This window comes from Triticum aestivum, chromosome 2D (genome assembly GCF_018294505.1).
Source record: "Triticum aestivum cultivar Chinese Spring chromosome 2D, IWGSC CS RefSeq v2.1, whole genome shotgun sequence".
Taxonomy (NCBI): domain Eukaryota; kingdom Viridiplantae; phylum Streptophyta; class Magnoliopsida; order Poales; family Poaceae; genus Triticum; species Triticum aestivum.
Window position 1 is genome coordinate 570,562,283 of NC_057799.1, and position 14,666 is coordinate 570,576,948.

General features: G+C 42.7%; 1 long non-coding RNA gene across 2 annotated transcripts; it reads right to left on the reverse strand.

The window, feature by feature from the left end:
* Positions 1 to 388: 388 nt before the first annotated feature.
* On the reverse strand, positions 389 to 14,250 carry LOC123054579 (uncharacterized). 2 transcript variants are annotated; one of them, XR_006426250.1, is made up of 5 exons: positions 13,675 to 14,250; positions 12,023 to 12,212; positions 11,552 to 11,614; positions 5,604 to 5,709; positions 389 to 743 (listed from the first exon to the last, which is right to left on the reverse strand). It is a non-coding gene; the product is annotated as an uncharacterized lncRNA (long non-coding RNA). The 2 variants fall into 2 exon arrangements; XR_006426249.1 differs by lacking the exons at positions 389 to 743; positions 5,604 to 5,709 and having other exon boundaries at positions 11,354 to 11,614.
* Between the last annotated feature and the right edge of the window lie 416 nt (positions 14,251 to 14,666).

Here is a 14,666-nt window from a genome sequence, read left to right on the forward strand (position 1 = left end):
CGTCGGGGAGTCGAAGATTTTGGGGTTGCCAGACTTGCCGGTTGTGGGAACCACTACCGGTACCAGTACCATTAACGGCCCGCTGGTGGTGATTCCGGGGATCCCTGCTCACCCGTGATCATCTCTAGTTCATGTGCTGGCTTACATACATACAAGCTGAAGCTGAAGCTGAACTTAATTGTGGTTTTAGATTTGTGTAGCTAGCACCACCCGGAAGAAAAACACTGGCTTTTCGCCCATGTCCATGTTCCTTAATGAGCGTGTGTATCTGTGTTTCTCTTCAGTTTATGTTGGTTCCTTTGTGTGTTGCATGTATCATCAACGTAATACATACTACTTTGTCAGTATGATCGCCTCCTTATCTTCTTGAATAGACATAGTGTTCTTTTCTGATAAAGGGCACTTTTATTAACTCAAAATGTACCATCAAACGGATACAATAACATGATAAGCCACATCCGGCCTCTGTATAATTGAGATGCACACAGCCAAACACCAAAAGTCTGACAAAAATAAAATAAGAAACCGCCATATTGACAACAGCAAATCAGATAGGACCGACACTATGTCTATGTCGAAGGAGGTGGTGGACCGATTCGGAGATTATGTTGCCATTCATGTTGGGTAAAAACCTCCCTGACCACCTGCTCCAACCATATACACACCGCCTTAAACAGTGTTTGATACTCCGTTCAGTGTAGCGTACACCACGTACAAAGCGAGTGCATACATTGAAAAATAACCTGCATAGAAGACGAGATTTTTTCATTAAAAATCAAATCATTTCTACACAGCCAAAGCGACCGTAATAAGGCATACGCTCCCACCGATGTTAGCGTTCTAAACGTACAAGAATACTGTCCAAGCAGTGACCAAAAATATTGGCAACACTTGCGGACGGATACAAATTGCACTCTATTTGGATGACTGACCATGTCGAATGCGTAAATGTGCACTGGAAAAAGTGGTGTTTGATTGTCTCGTCGTGAGTACAAAAGCCACACTTCTTACTTCCTTGCCAATTGCGACGGGGGATGTTGTCTTTGGTAAGCACAACTCCCCTCCAAAGATACCACATAAATATTTTGACTTCAGTGGAATCTTAGACTTCCAAATTTTCTTGTTATTTTTCACTGAGAGCTCTGAATGCTGCATGAGGGCATGATACATAGAGTCGACTGTGAAGGACCCAGATGTAGTGAGATTCCAACGAAACGCATCCCATCCTTGTGTCAGGTTAATCGAACCGAAACCGATAGAAGATTTTGCCATGACATAAGACGGGGGCCAATCAGATCTCGTCTGAAAGAAATATCCGGCAGGAATGAACTGAGCACCTGCGCAAGTATATTCTTATCGCGAACAATGCGGTACACCGCAGGATTGTTCCCGGAGGCTAGCATTGCCTAGCCAGATGTCCTCCAAGAAACAAATTTCCGACCCATCTTTAATCGCGAAGGAGGAAAAGATGTTTCTTTGCCGCCATTAGACTAGCCCAAAAGTGCGAGTCACGAGGTTTCCAATATGCTCGAGACACAACCTTTCAGCCCAGGTACTTGTTGTGTAGGAGAGTTTGCCAAACGTCATACTCAGTAAGTAGTTTGAACAATCATTTACTAAGTAAGGCATCATTCTTGGCCTGCAGGTTATGTTTGCCAAAAGGAGATGTGTTCCTACCAAAGAAGGACAAGATGATCAAGACAGAGTGCAGCTGGACACCGACCAATACAACTATATATAGGTGTCCACCCCAAGACAGAGGGGATACGTTCAACATTTCCAAAAGCCCTAGCTTAAATCATCACAATTACTAGTATTTAGTAGACCCGATCTCGACCGTCCACCTCCTATTTTGGTGAGTTGATATCCAACCCACCGTATACATCTTGTACACTTCCATTTTCCCTTTGATATAAACCCTCTAAAGCACAAGTTTTGTTGTTCCTCACATAGGGGGGGGGGGGGGGGGGGGGGGGAACCTTGGTAAAACTCGTACCTTGCGTCTATCTGGTAACCCGAGGTGACATCTCACTGTCATAAAAAATCTACGTAGATCGACTTCCACATAATCTGAGGTGACGTCCCACTTTCATACAAATTTCATACAAATCTATGTTCGACTTGCATACCGTTGTTACATACAACTTCCGAGCTTATGATTAGAGTTAAGAAGTAGTACCTCGACGTTTGCAACCTGTTGATATAGTCTTAGAGCACCAAAAAAATGTGTGCTAATAACGCTGCCAAATGTGAAATTTGGCTTTGGCACCGACGCTAGTGCTGGAACGTCGTGAGGCCGCTGCCAAATCTAAAAAATTGGGAAACTAGCAACTATTTACCCCAATGAAATATCGCCTAGCAATAAAATACTCCATGTGAATGCTTTGCATGCCGCTGCAGTGTGGTCTCTCTGGAAAGTCAGGAATAACTTGTGTTTCAATCGCTCTGTGTGGTCTGGAATGCAGGAATTATGGAGACAGGTGGCCATGGAGCTGGCAGCATGGGAGGTGCTGTTCTCAAGCGATGCAAACATCCAGGTTACTGCGATGGTAAAAAACCTCGAGAAGCTTGCCAGAGATGTGGCCAGACCCCGGTTGATCCTTTCAAGCTGTGCATGGGGACGAGACTGAAGAGCGATGATGATGCTGTTACTCTCCATCTGATGATGGGTGAGAGAGTACAAGTTAAAATCCTGTGTACCTTTTTATTTTTCTCGTTATGTCTCAATGGACTTGGGAATTTGCTGTTTGGTTTGGTTTAGTTCAGTTCTAGGGTCCCGTTTCAGGGGAGGAGTGGGGTCATTTAGCTGAGTGTTTTGCTGAGGCAGCGTGGTGTGCTGTGCTCCGCGGGCTGTATTGTTTTGCAATGGAACCGGGGCTGCGTGCCCTTTTGCTCTAAAAAAAAATCTTTTCTTCAGGAGGTGGGTCGGTCGCGCCGATCACCATGGCAGGTTCCTCGCCGGGGCTTTGTGTAATTTGTTTTGTAGGTGTAGTATTATTGCTAAAAAAAAATTCCTTGTGGCTGGTGCTCCTGAGTTGGCCTAGTTGAGTGTGAACGAGCAGTCCAGCTGTCTACTGAGGTGGGTGTGCAACTACTTGTTCTCGAGACTGATTGTCAAAAGGCAATGACAGTCTAGCCGCGGAGGAGATGGATCGTTCCACGCAAGGCCACTTGTCCAGGAGATCAAGACGATGCTTCGCGCACTGAATCTTTTTAAGGTTTGATGGGATAGACGTACTGCTACTAAGGCATCGCACTCTCTAGCTAGGTGGTTGCTTGAATAGAAGTTGTACGACATGGTTGCATGTTGCGTCGGATTGCGTATTTTGGGTGTGTTAAAACTCTGATTCTACCAAGGCATAATAATTGAATAAAGCAAAAAAAATCCGTAAAAAAATATTTTCACCCAGCAATAAAATACTACATCTCGATGCACCGCACTAAGCTCTTTCTTGGGGCGCCATACCTAATAAAAAAAGAAGCAGAGTGATTTTTTCTATTTGTAGTTTTGAAACGGAGGCAAAACTTTGCCTCATCTCATTAATTAAAAACAAGAGTCGCCCGGTTATTACGGAAAATCAGGGAAAGCCTGCCACAACAAGCTCACAGACTCACACGCGGCATAGAAGGAATAAACACCATTGAGCTTGTCTGCAAACCATCATTTGTCATCACCATCACTTCACCCTAAGCAAGCGACGCTGACTTCAATGCATCCAACCAAAGGCGAGGCTCGCCACGACGAGCACATGAAACCAGGTCAGCCATGCCTAAAGTTCGGCCACACAGACCAGTGGCAAGGAAGCTTCAAGCACGAAGCCAAGCTATCACAGAGAAATATGCAAATGTTAGCTTTGTGTGAAGGATCGATGAGCCGGACCACCACCTGCCGCTGGCCATCATAACCACACGGGGCTCGCTGCAGTAGGTTCGACTTCTCGCCAACAAATAGACCGCGACAATGCCACAGACACGTCGAAGCATCAACTACCACAATCTTTCCGCGACCCATACCTCGCTCGCACCATGGATGTTGTCACACCAACCGCAAACATCCAATCTCGAGCCATGTTTTCCTCCAGCCAGATCCATCTCCATGATGATGCCCCCAAGAGCGAAATGCGGCACTAAGCAAACCTAATAGCATCATCATCACCCAATCTAGGAGAACAACATCTAGGGTTTCCTCTATAGCATGTCAGGAGGGAAGGTGAGAACTGCTATGCCGATACCTCCAGCAAGGGAATGTCACGTGCAAGCGTCGTCGTCGACGACTCCGTCCATAGCTGAATAATGACTTTCGTCGGCAACCTCACCCACCCAAACCAAAAACAGGCCAGTCCGCCACCTGGTCTACCACACCCCTATCTTCACGACCACCCCACCTGTCATGCACACACCAGCGCCGACATTGTGCCTCTCAATGTCGGAAAACACCAAGGACGTCGCCAGGTAACCTCTACCACCCGCTGGTCAGATCTGGCCCGAGGCACCATGGGGGCAGGCTGCTAGAGCGCAAGCTCGTTGGACTCGAAGCTCTGGCGCCCGTTCGCGCGGCCCTGACCAACATTCGTCGCGGATACCTCGACTCAGCCTGCCACCACCCCCGCACACGTCCACACAACAACTCCGCCACGCCTCCGGCACTACGCCACACTTCTGCACCACCATGCCACAGCACACTGTGTGACTCCGCATGAGACTCAATGCCGCCACACATGAAAGCTTCACGGCGCCGCTAGTGCCGGCTCGAGCCACAATGCAACCAAGCTCACATGTCGCGGCCCCGCGACCTAGCTGGCGTCGCCGCGGCGCGGGCTTTGCTGATTGATACCCATACTTGGTCACTCCGTGTGGGAGCGATGCGGGGATGGGTGTATGGGTTTGGTGATTGATAAATCTATAAAGCAGGGCGAAAACATGTTTCGAGAGGTCTATGAGATAATGACCCCCCTCAGGAAGTTGGTTTTTATACGTATAATCAATGTGCACCAGGTCCTACTTGCCAAGACGATTTGCCACCACATAAGTTTATGGAAGATCGTAAATTTGACACCGATGCCAACTATAATTTACATCACCAATTTGGTATTTGGCACGCGGTGGATGGCCTTATCAGCAGATGAACCAAGTCTTAAATGGGGTGCAGAGTACTTGTGAGATATGGACAAATATGAAGTTAAACGTACCTATCAGAGCTTCTCTCCGCCACCACTTGGAGATAACTAAGATCCTAAAAAATCATCACACAAAATTGGGAGGGAAAAACTAAACTAAATCTTAGGAATTTAATGGTGTGTGTGTGTTGGGGGAGGGGGGGGGGGGGGGGGGGGGGGTTCTACACTTGGGCACTTACAGACTAATGAGCATCGGCCCAGCCATAAAACATTTAGACTGAAGAAGGCCTAAACTAAAATCATGTTTCCCTGATGTGAACACTAGAAGAATACTCTCAAATTGTCCATCCATGACATGACATATTCATGTTCTTGGTAAACTGTACTAACTTATTTATTCCAATATAATTTTCGTGTCCAATAATCAATGATCATTCAAGTTGGACAAGAAAAATTAGAGATTGATGTTGATGCGAGAGGACGTACCATGAAGGCATAGAGAACATCATGCATCGTTAGGTCGTGGTCTGGTGATGGTACCCCTAATCCCCCTTTTGCTGGCTAACACAATGATTGATGGGGAGGTACAAAGCTGGGAGAATCGAAAGTTTTCTAATTAGTTTTCAATGTCTGCAGTTGTAGAATTACATTATAAGACACAAACTAATACTCCTATAACATTGAAAATAAACTACCCTAGCAGTAGCGTCAATTTTTAAATATGAATCGGAGGAAGTTCCTGCTTGGTCGCTCATCCATGCGGCCGGAATGCGCTGTGGATCGGTGTGACGACGCTTGTGCGCCTGTCCCCTTCACTTCTCAACAGTAGACGATCTACTATTGGCCGGCGGCAGCTAGTAGGTTTTCTCGATCGCAAGACAGGGTCGAGCAGATTGAAACCAAGGTATTAGAGGAGACACAACTACCGTGTACGTTTTTTTAGACAAACAACTACGGTGTACGTGCGAGTAGTACTTGAGCCTGGGCCCTTTCCTTCTATGCTGGGCTGTTCTTTTTACATTTACTAGCAAAAGGGCCCGTGCGTTGCAGCGGGAGAAAAAAAATCTTATTCTCCAATGGTTATGACCACATTTTGTTCACATCTCATCTCATATTTTTTAAAATTTATTTACAAATGCAAGAAAATGTACCCTTTTTCAAATTTATTCACAAACTGAAGCAATGTTCACATTTTAAAAAAAATATCTTGGTTGTCAAAAAAATTGATCATTCAAAGAATTATTCTGAATTTCAAGAAACGTTTTTTATAAGACATACTATAATATTTCGATCTACCCCGGCAATTAATTCTTCAAAATTCACGCTTATCTCGTAAAAATGTTGTAACAAACCTGTTCGACTGAACTATGTTTGGCACTGGATCAACTCATAAACTAACTTATAGATTGAAAAGTAGGATGCTTTTGTTGTCTGAAGGAAATACATATGGAAAACATCACAAACTCACAGAGCTACATGAAAATTCGTATCTTTGTACTTACCTAGCTAATCTATGGATCTCACTGATGCCAAGTATATATATATATATATATATATATATATATATATAGGTTTGCATTGTATTGTAGAGTTTTTCTTTGAAGCATATATAGGAGACTTGTATACTAATTCACACGTCAATGCAACCTTCGCTTGGCCCTGTCTGCTCGTGCAAGTTAGAATTATTTTTTCATGCATAAAATATGTCGGGATTTCTTATTATCAGACACCCCAATTGTGCTCATGCCGTCGCCGCGAAGTCTCACCCAGTTGGCACAACAGTTGAAGCATATAAAAGCCAAAAAAACTTGTATGGACATATATGTTACGTAAAAGGAGGTGATTCCCACTACCCATGTTTTCTAACATTTATGGGCATCCAAGATTTTATGTCTGATATGCATGGACAGATATCTTCATAGGCCAGAGCAGCAGCAATAACAGAAGGATTGCTGAACGGATACGTTACTGATGCAATATTCAGTCAAAGATTTGTCATCACCAATCAGGGAGAATCATGAGACGTGCAAAGTGCTAGTCTGCTACTTACTTTCATCCATCCCTGCATGCTGCTGCTGCTGCATCCTGCATGAATAGCCATCACCTCACCAGGATGTAGTTCACGCTCTTCTACATCCTGCTTGTGAAAATTGAGCACACGACTCTATCTCTGATTTCACAATGTTTTGTGAACCTCGACCTCGATCAACGTACGTTGGTGGTGCCATTGATAGGCGATGGAGTGGTACACCGGCGAGACGCTTCTTCCGGCGCCAGCCAGCGGCTCCCGGAACATCTTCAACACTGCACCATGACGAACAGCGAGAACATACGGCTGCAACTGCCAATGAAGGGAGCAATGAGTGGAGGATGATTGATGCGTGAGGTTGGGAGGCGGCGACCTACTGATGGCCGGTGCCGGTAGCAAAGAGCCCGATCACGGATGACGGACACGCCAGGCGGGAGCGGGAGAGTCCAGCGGGGGCGGCGCTGAGCGGAGGAGACGGTCGGCGGACAAATCGCATGGGGCGAACGGGTACTGGTAGAGCTCGATCTGGAGCGAAGTCCGGCGGGCACTCTTGGGACCTTTGCCGCCATTGCGATCTATCACAGAGACGATCCAGCTCTGGAGCCGATCGAGTCGAGGAGGACGTGAGCAGGGTAACAAATATACGCATCGTGAGCGATGAAGGAAGTCATGCGCACGACTTCGGAGGGTTAGGGAGGTTCGACTGGAAGTCCTGATGGTGAGTTTCTTTGTTTTCTTATTTAATTGGTTTTCTAGTAGTAGTACATGACTTTGACACGACACGTACGTTTGTACGTAAAAAAGGGCAGCCAGCCGTTTTGACGGACGGATAGACGAACGTAACATCTTTTTGCTTAGTCAAAGCCAATTAAAAAAAAAGTAGATGACGGTGAACCCGACAAAGTCAATCCATGCTTTATTATTATTATACTAGCAAAAGTGCCCGTGCGTTGCAACGGGAGAAAAAATACGCATGCCCCTATCTCAATAAGCATAATCTCAAGATCTCCATAGGTCCACGTCCTTTTGTTCAACATGACGCCCATCTGTGTCACCGCCTATCCTCCTTCCCACCGTCATATTATTGCTATTTACTTTGGAAAAAATCGTGTTATTTATCTTAATCCACTATACATTTTTTTATTTTGTATTAATCAAACTGCATTTGTTAATTATTTAATTTAACCGGCCATGCATTAATTTAGCGAGACATATTCGCGTAGGAGTCTGCGCCTTGTTGTGGGCTCTCTGGAATTGCAGAAATGATTTGGTTTTTAACAGGACAACACACATTCATTTTTTGCAGGTTATTTTCCGAGCCACGGCGTTGATCCGTTCGTGGTCGCTACTCACTCCGACGGAGGCCAGGGAGCGTTTGGTTACTGGATCTATCCGCTGGGAGATGGTAGCTCGGGATATCTTCAACCGGTTTGGATGGCGGTCATGTAATAGGATAGGCAATTAGTTTACCTATCTCTCTTTTTGCCACCCGGTTGTGGCGTCCTTTATTTGGCTAGTCTGTCTTCTAGCCTTTTTGGATCTGTGTGAGCTCTTTTTTATTTTTATTTGGAGACTTTAAGACCTTGTTGGAACCTATTTATTTGTTTAATAAGAGGGCCGTATGCATCGTTATGATGCAGAGGCCGGGGAGTCCCCCTTTTCGAAAAAAAATGTCTTAAGTTTTAATGTTTGCTACCCTGCAAAAAAAAGTTTTAATGTTTGTGACCAACCATGCACTAATTGTGTTTGTACTTATAAAATAAAATGGTATTTTACGCCATTACTATTTGTGAACTGAAACAAAGTGAAGTGAAGCAATTGCCACACGATGGAGTTTCCAGACTTGCACTAACTTTTCTTCTCAAGCTATAGTCATGCTCAAACATAGGGCACACGAAAGTGTACGGATTGTGGATCTAGGAAAATTGTGCGTATTCACATTTTACCTCATTAATATTTGTGAAAATAATCATGTTATTTATTTTCATCCACTGTACATTTTTTGATTTGTTTATTAATGAAACTGCATGTGTTAATTATTTATTTTAACAGCCATGCATTAAGTTTTAATATTTGTGAGCGACCAATTTTTTACACTTCCGTAACCAATTAATAACTTGGTGACAAAAAGAATCGACCGAAAAGATGCGTCCTCTTTGACATGTACTCCTAACTCCAGTCGTCTAAAAAGAGTTCACGTCTCCTTTCTTTTCCCCACTTTAAACTTGATAGAAAAAATGAAAAGATCCAATTCGCTGCCTACTTTTTTTCTGTTCTCACGACTTAAATTCTCCTCTTTCCTATATAAGGACAAACCTTTTTTATGCAGCGTGTATTAGGAATCTCTCTTAATTAACATAGGGCATACGAAAGTGTACGGATTGTGGATCTAGGAAAATTGTGCGTATTCACATTTTACCTCATTAATATTTGTGAAAATAATCATGTTATTTATTTTCATCCACTGTACATTTTTTGATTTGTTTATTAATGAAACTGCATGTGTTAATTATTTATTTTAACAGCCATGCATTAAGTTTTAATATTTGTGAGCGACCAATTTTTTACACTTCCGTAACCAATTAATAACTTGGTGACAAAAAGAATCGACCGAAAAGATGCGTCCTCTTTGACATGTACTCCTAACTCCAGTCGGCTAAAAAGAGTTCACGTCTCCTTTCTTTTCCCCACTTTAAACTTGATAGAAAAAATGAAAAGATCCAATTCGCTGCCTACTTTTTTTCTGTTCTCACGACTTAAATTCTCCTCTTTCCTATATAAGGACAAACCTTTTTTATGCAGCGTGTATTAGGAATCTCTCTTAATTTCCCTCATTTAATTACCCATATAATTGCCCACCATATTTCTCAAGCATGCATTAGGAATCCTGTTCCTTAATTATCCCACAATAGTACACAATCCTTCCTTTCCTTTTCTTTGAAGAATCCTTACTTCCTTCCTTATCCCTCGTTATTCATGTTTATCTTCAGCCTCTCCCACAATCCCACACCTCATCCTTTTTTTCTTTAAGAAATCCCACACCTCATCCTTTATTTATTAACCAAGGAGCTTGTTGATTGTCTACTCATTGGCGTATATAAATTGTAATGATTTCATGAACAGTAGCAAGGTGGGACTATTAATTCAAAGGTTGCTGGTTGTATGTATATATAGCCTTAAAAGGAAAGGACGTATCCTGGGTTCGATCCGCAGGAGTAATAATATTTTGCGTATTCTCGAAGCCCACTCACATGGTGCGTTGTGTAGGCCCATCAGCACATTGCGTTCGATCCGCTGGATTACATGATGCGGCCCAAGCAACGCTAGTGGCTTCTGTGCCAATAAAATATACGAAGTCCAGCTTTAGTTCAATATAAGTATAGAACGTTCGTTTTGTTTACGGAGAAACTTGTGGTTGGTGAGTTGGCTAGTTCGTTGTGCTTTGGACGCAGAGACTCGGGTTCGAATTTCTGCCTCGTAAATTTTTTTCAAAGCGGACAAACGGACATACGAAATGAAGCGTAAATTAGTACGAAATTTGATGCACACGACGTGATTCCCCGAATTAGTACCACCTCGCGTATATGTTTTAAATTAAAAAATTGAAAGCGTATTGTGACGGTGAACCCAAGAAGTCAATCCGTGCTTTATTATTAAATTAGGGATATATTATTATTATTATTATTATATTATTATTATTATTATATTATTATTATTATTATTATTACTAGCACATAGCACATATGCCCGTGCGTTGCAATGGAAGATAAAATAGTATGCATTTATTTAAAGTTAGTGAGAATTATATGTACAAGTAAAACTCTGTGTGCAAACGAAAAAGAAACATTTAACTTCTCAGTTTCGCCGTTTGTTAAGGAAGCAATCTGCTATTTTTCCATTCATTGATTGAAGGCATTTAAGAGTTTTGTTATGTCATCGTACGCTAAACAAGGCCCATTAGTTAATCGATCTACTTTTCCTTTCAATCGACGGGATTTTAAGGTATGAAGTTTCTGAATATTCTAGCAAACATGAACAATATTTTAAATCCTGAACAGTTTTTTGAAAATTATGTACACTTTTGGAAAAACGCGAATAAAATATGTAGGGAACATCTTTTAAGATTCACAAACATTTTCTGAAAACATAATTTTTTTTAAAAGATGAACATTATTTGGATTTCTGAACATTACTTCAAAATGGGACATGTGCTGAAAATCATAAGATTTTTAGAAAATGTGTATCTTTTATACACGGACATTTTTTTGGAAAAATTGGAAACTTTGTGCAAGTTCTAATATTTTATGAAATAGCAACAAAATTTTGGATATTTTCTAAAATTTGTTTTTTCATTCGGAATATTTTTTTTAGAATTTTTAATTTGCAAAATAAAGGAGAAACTTACAGTGTGCAGGTTGGGCAGCTTCTTGTTCACCATCTTTTCGAGAGCAAGAGCCAAACTCCATTGCTAAAACCACAAGAGGCGCTCAAGTAAGAACACATCAAGTTTTCACAAGCTAGGTTCCACAAAATGAAAGCAGCAAATCAGAGAAATATCTGAATTTAACAGCTTGCTACTTTCTTTCGGATTTGTTTCGTGTCCTTGTATATTTGACCGACGCCATATTGAGTTCAAAATGTCATTGCAGAGCAGCTACATAACTTTCTAACAGCAAAAAACTGACATCTATTTGATGAAGCTAAATAACTTTACATATAAGTACTAACTTTATTACCTTGTGATCAAGTATTACTTTGCCTAGATGATTAACCTGGCACAAATGACATACCATTTTGAACAACTGAATATGCATAAACAGACACCTCTTGTGCAAAACTCATCAATAAAAACACACACAAGCATAAAGAAACTTACCATACGGAGCATCACCTTTTTCAGAGTGGTCAAACTCCGTTAATGGAGTCGCGATGAACTGGAGTCTGACCCACATCCATGTTTTTCCGATGAAAACACAACTACACAAGAATACACCAAGCATCACCCTACGGTTTCTAGCTAGCACACACGGTACAATGGTATTAATCTCTCATACAATCATGATAATCTGCATTGGATAGCAACAATAAATATAATCAGTGGCCGTACCAATAAACAGTAGAAATATCTAATAATTTCTCTCTTGAGCAGGAGCACGAAAAGCATAACAGAAACATCACATAACTGATCCAAATCATATCACTCTGAACAAAATTGCCTCAAGCAGAGCAAAGAACAGCATACATATATATATATATATTTACTAAAGCAAATATGGTGTGCGTTGCAACGGGAGAAGAAATTAGTCTGTATACAAATTTAGTGATGAATAGATCTGCAAAACACGTTCATAGTTCATACGAACTTTAGTCTTAACCAAGATCCATGGAAGCATGAGTAAAACATTTTGAGCACGGTACTCATGATACATGTCTAGTTAACTGTTCCGGTCATGTCAAGCATCTCATCAAGATCTTATAATGTTTGTAGTCATTCACTAACTAAAATCCTAATATTTTTCTTACCATCATAACGTGTATTTTTTTCCAACCTGAGCCCTTGTTATCTGCCTCAACTTTTGTTATCTACCTCAACTTACTTGTATAAAGAACGACAAACATAATAAGCATACTTCGAAGAGCACCAAGTAGATAAAAATGCAATATTTAGGAGTAACCGACGACGAGCAGAGCAAGCTTAGAGCCCGACCAGCTATGTGAAGTGACTGCCTAGAACATTAAATACGCACACATGAAAGATGAAAGCCCTTAAATCCATGAATTGTGGCGCTAATGAACGTACACTACTTAGAAGCAAGCATGGATAACACCATTCAGATCTTCTTGGTGTTTATTATTTTCCTCTATTTTCAGGATACAAAATCCATTTACTTGTTTATCAGGTGGCAGAATCATCAAGCAGTCTGGCAAATCTCTTCTAGGCCAAAATAAGGTTCTTGTGCCCTTCAAGAAAAATGCTTAGGGGTGTTGACTAAAGGGCCAAAAGTTGAGGACACAAAGACCATCTCCAGTTCCTTTTCAACCATCTGACACCATACATACTTGTGCTAACATCAAATTAAAATTTCCTACTGACTCGCAGATGATCACTCACGCTTCAACTGAATATTTTGGGATCCAAAAGTGTTGACTCACAAGTCACAATACAAAGACTATTTTGCATTGCTTTTTCAAGCATCCAACACAAGGTGTGTGCGACCTGTATATTAATTCACTATAACATACTGCCTAGTCCCAAGCTGAGTACACAGGAGAACATTAGGTAATATCTAGTGTAGCACATCACCACCTAAGAAACTACTCTAGATCATACAACCAACAGAATTGTTGTGCACACGATAGTTTCACACACTATTTTTGCACGATGCTCCCATCGATGGCTGCTGCCTGCAAAACATATGGGATGATCGGCTGTAGTTTTGTGTCGTCTGAAAATCTTTCGCAAACGGTCATGGAAGCACTGCTCTACAATCAATATTGTACTATGTAGCATAGGCAAAGGCAGCGTACCAGGGTCCAGATGGTGTCGTTCGCGTAAGGACTGGGTTGGCGACGGGCATCGGCGAACTGCACATGGTAGTGAGGAAGGAGAACGGGTTTGCCACGTCGACGCACCACGCTCGTGTTCCTCATTGTGGGTGGCAGCCCTCGAAGTACACGAATCGGCGGCGGCTTGGAGGTCTTTCCATGGCCGTGCACGCGGAACTGCTTATGGTCGGCGAATCTCGGAGGGCAACAGCGGGATTAGGCGGGCTCACGGGATGCCCAGGGCATGCTGCTGCTCCCTGCCTCTCCTCGCGGGCGAATCTCGGCTGAGTAGGCGCTCATGGTAGAGAAGAAAGAGGGGATCAGGATGGTGGCCACGCTGGTGGAGGAGATCGGGTGAGCCCCGGACAGTTTCAGGTTAAAGAAGGATTGGATCAGGAAATAGAAGGATTGGACTAAAGAACAGGAAAGAGATTGCCTTGGATCGAAGAAGAGGAAGGAGACCTGGTCTGTGGCGGCGGCGCATTGATCTGCGGTGGGAGACGTCCTCCTGTATAGAGAGGAAGAAGGGGTCGATGGAAGAAGGAGACGATGCGGCAACAGATCGTCTTCTATTTTTTTGGGAGGGGGTGAAGGAAGGAAAGCCCAGCCCAACTGAGGATACAACCGACGGCCCAACAGTCTTTACCGCACCGAACGCAATCGATATAGGACGCGGCACGAAGTAGAAAACGAGAGCAATTTTATATAGGACACGAGAAGAAAGCGCATTGTGACGGTGAACTCGACAAAGTCAATCCGTGCTTTATTATTAGGGAGAGATTAGGGAAAGATTTTCTCCTGACGGTGGGCTGTTCTTTTTACATTTATTTTCTCCTGATATTTGGGCGTTTGACCCGCTGCAGCAATCACATTTTCATTTTCCAGGAGACTCCCATCCTGGATCGGGAAAGGAAAAATCTACCGAAGAAGCACAAACCAATTGACTCACCTCGACTGGTTGGCCTTCTCGATCG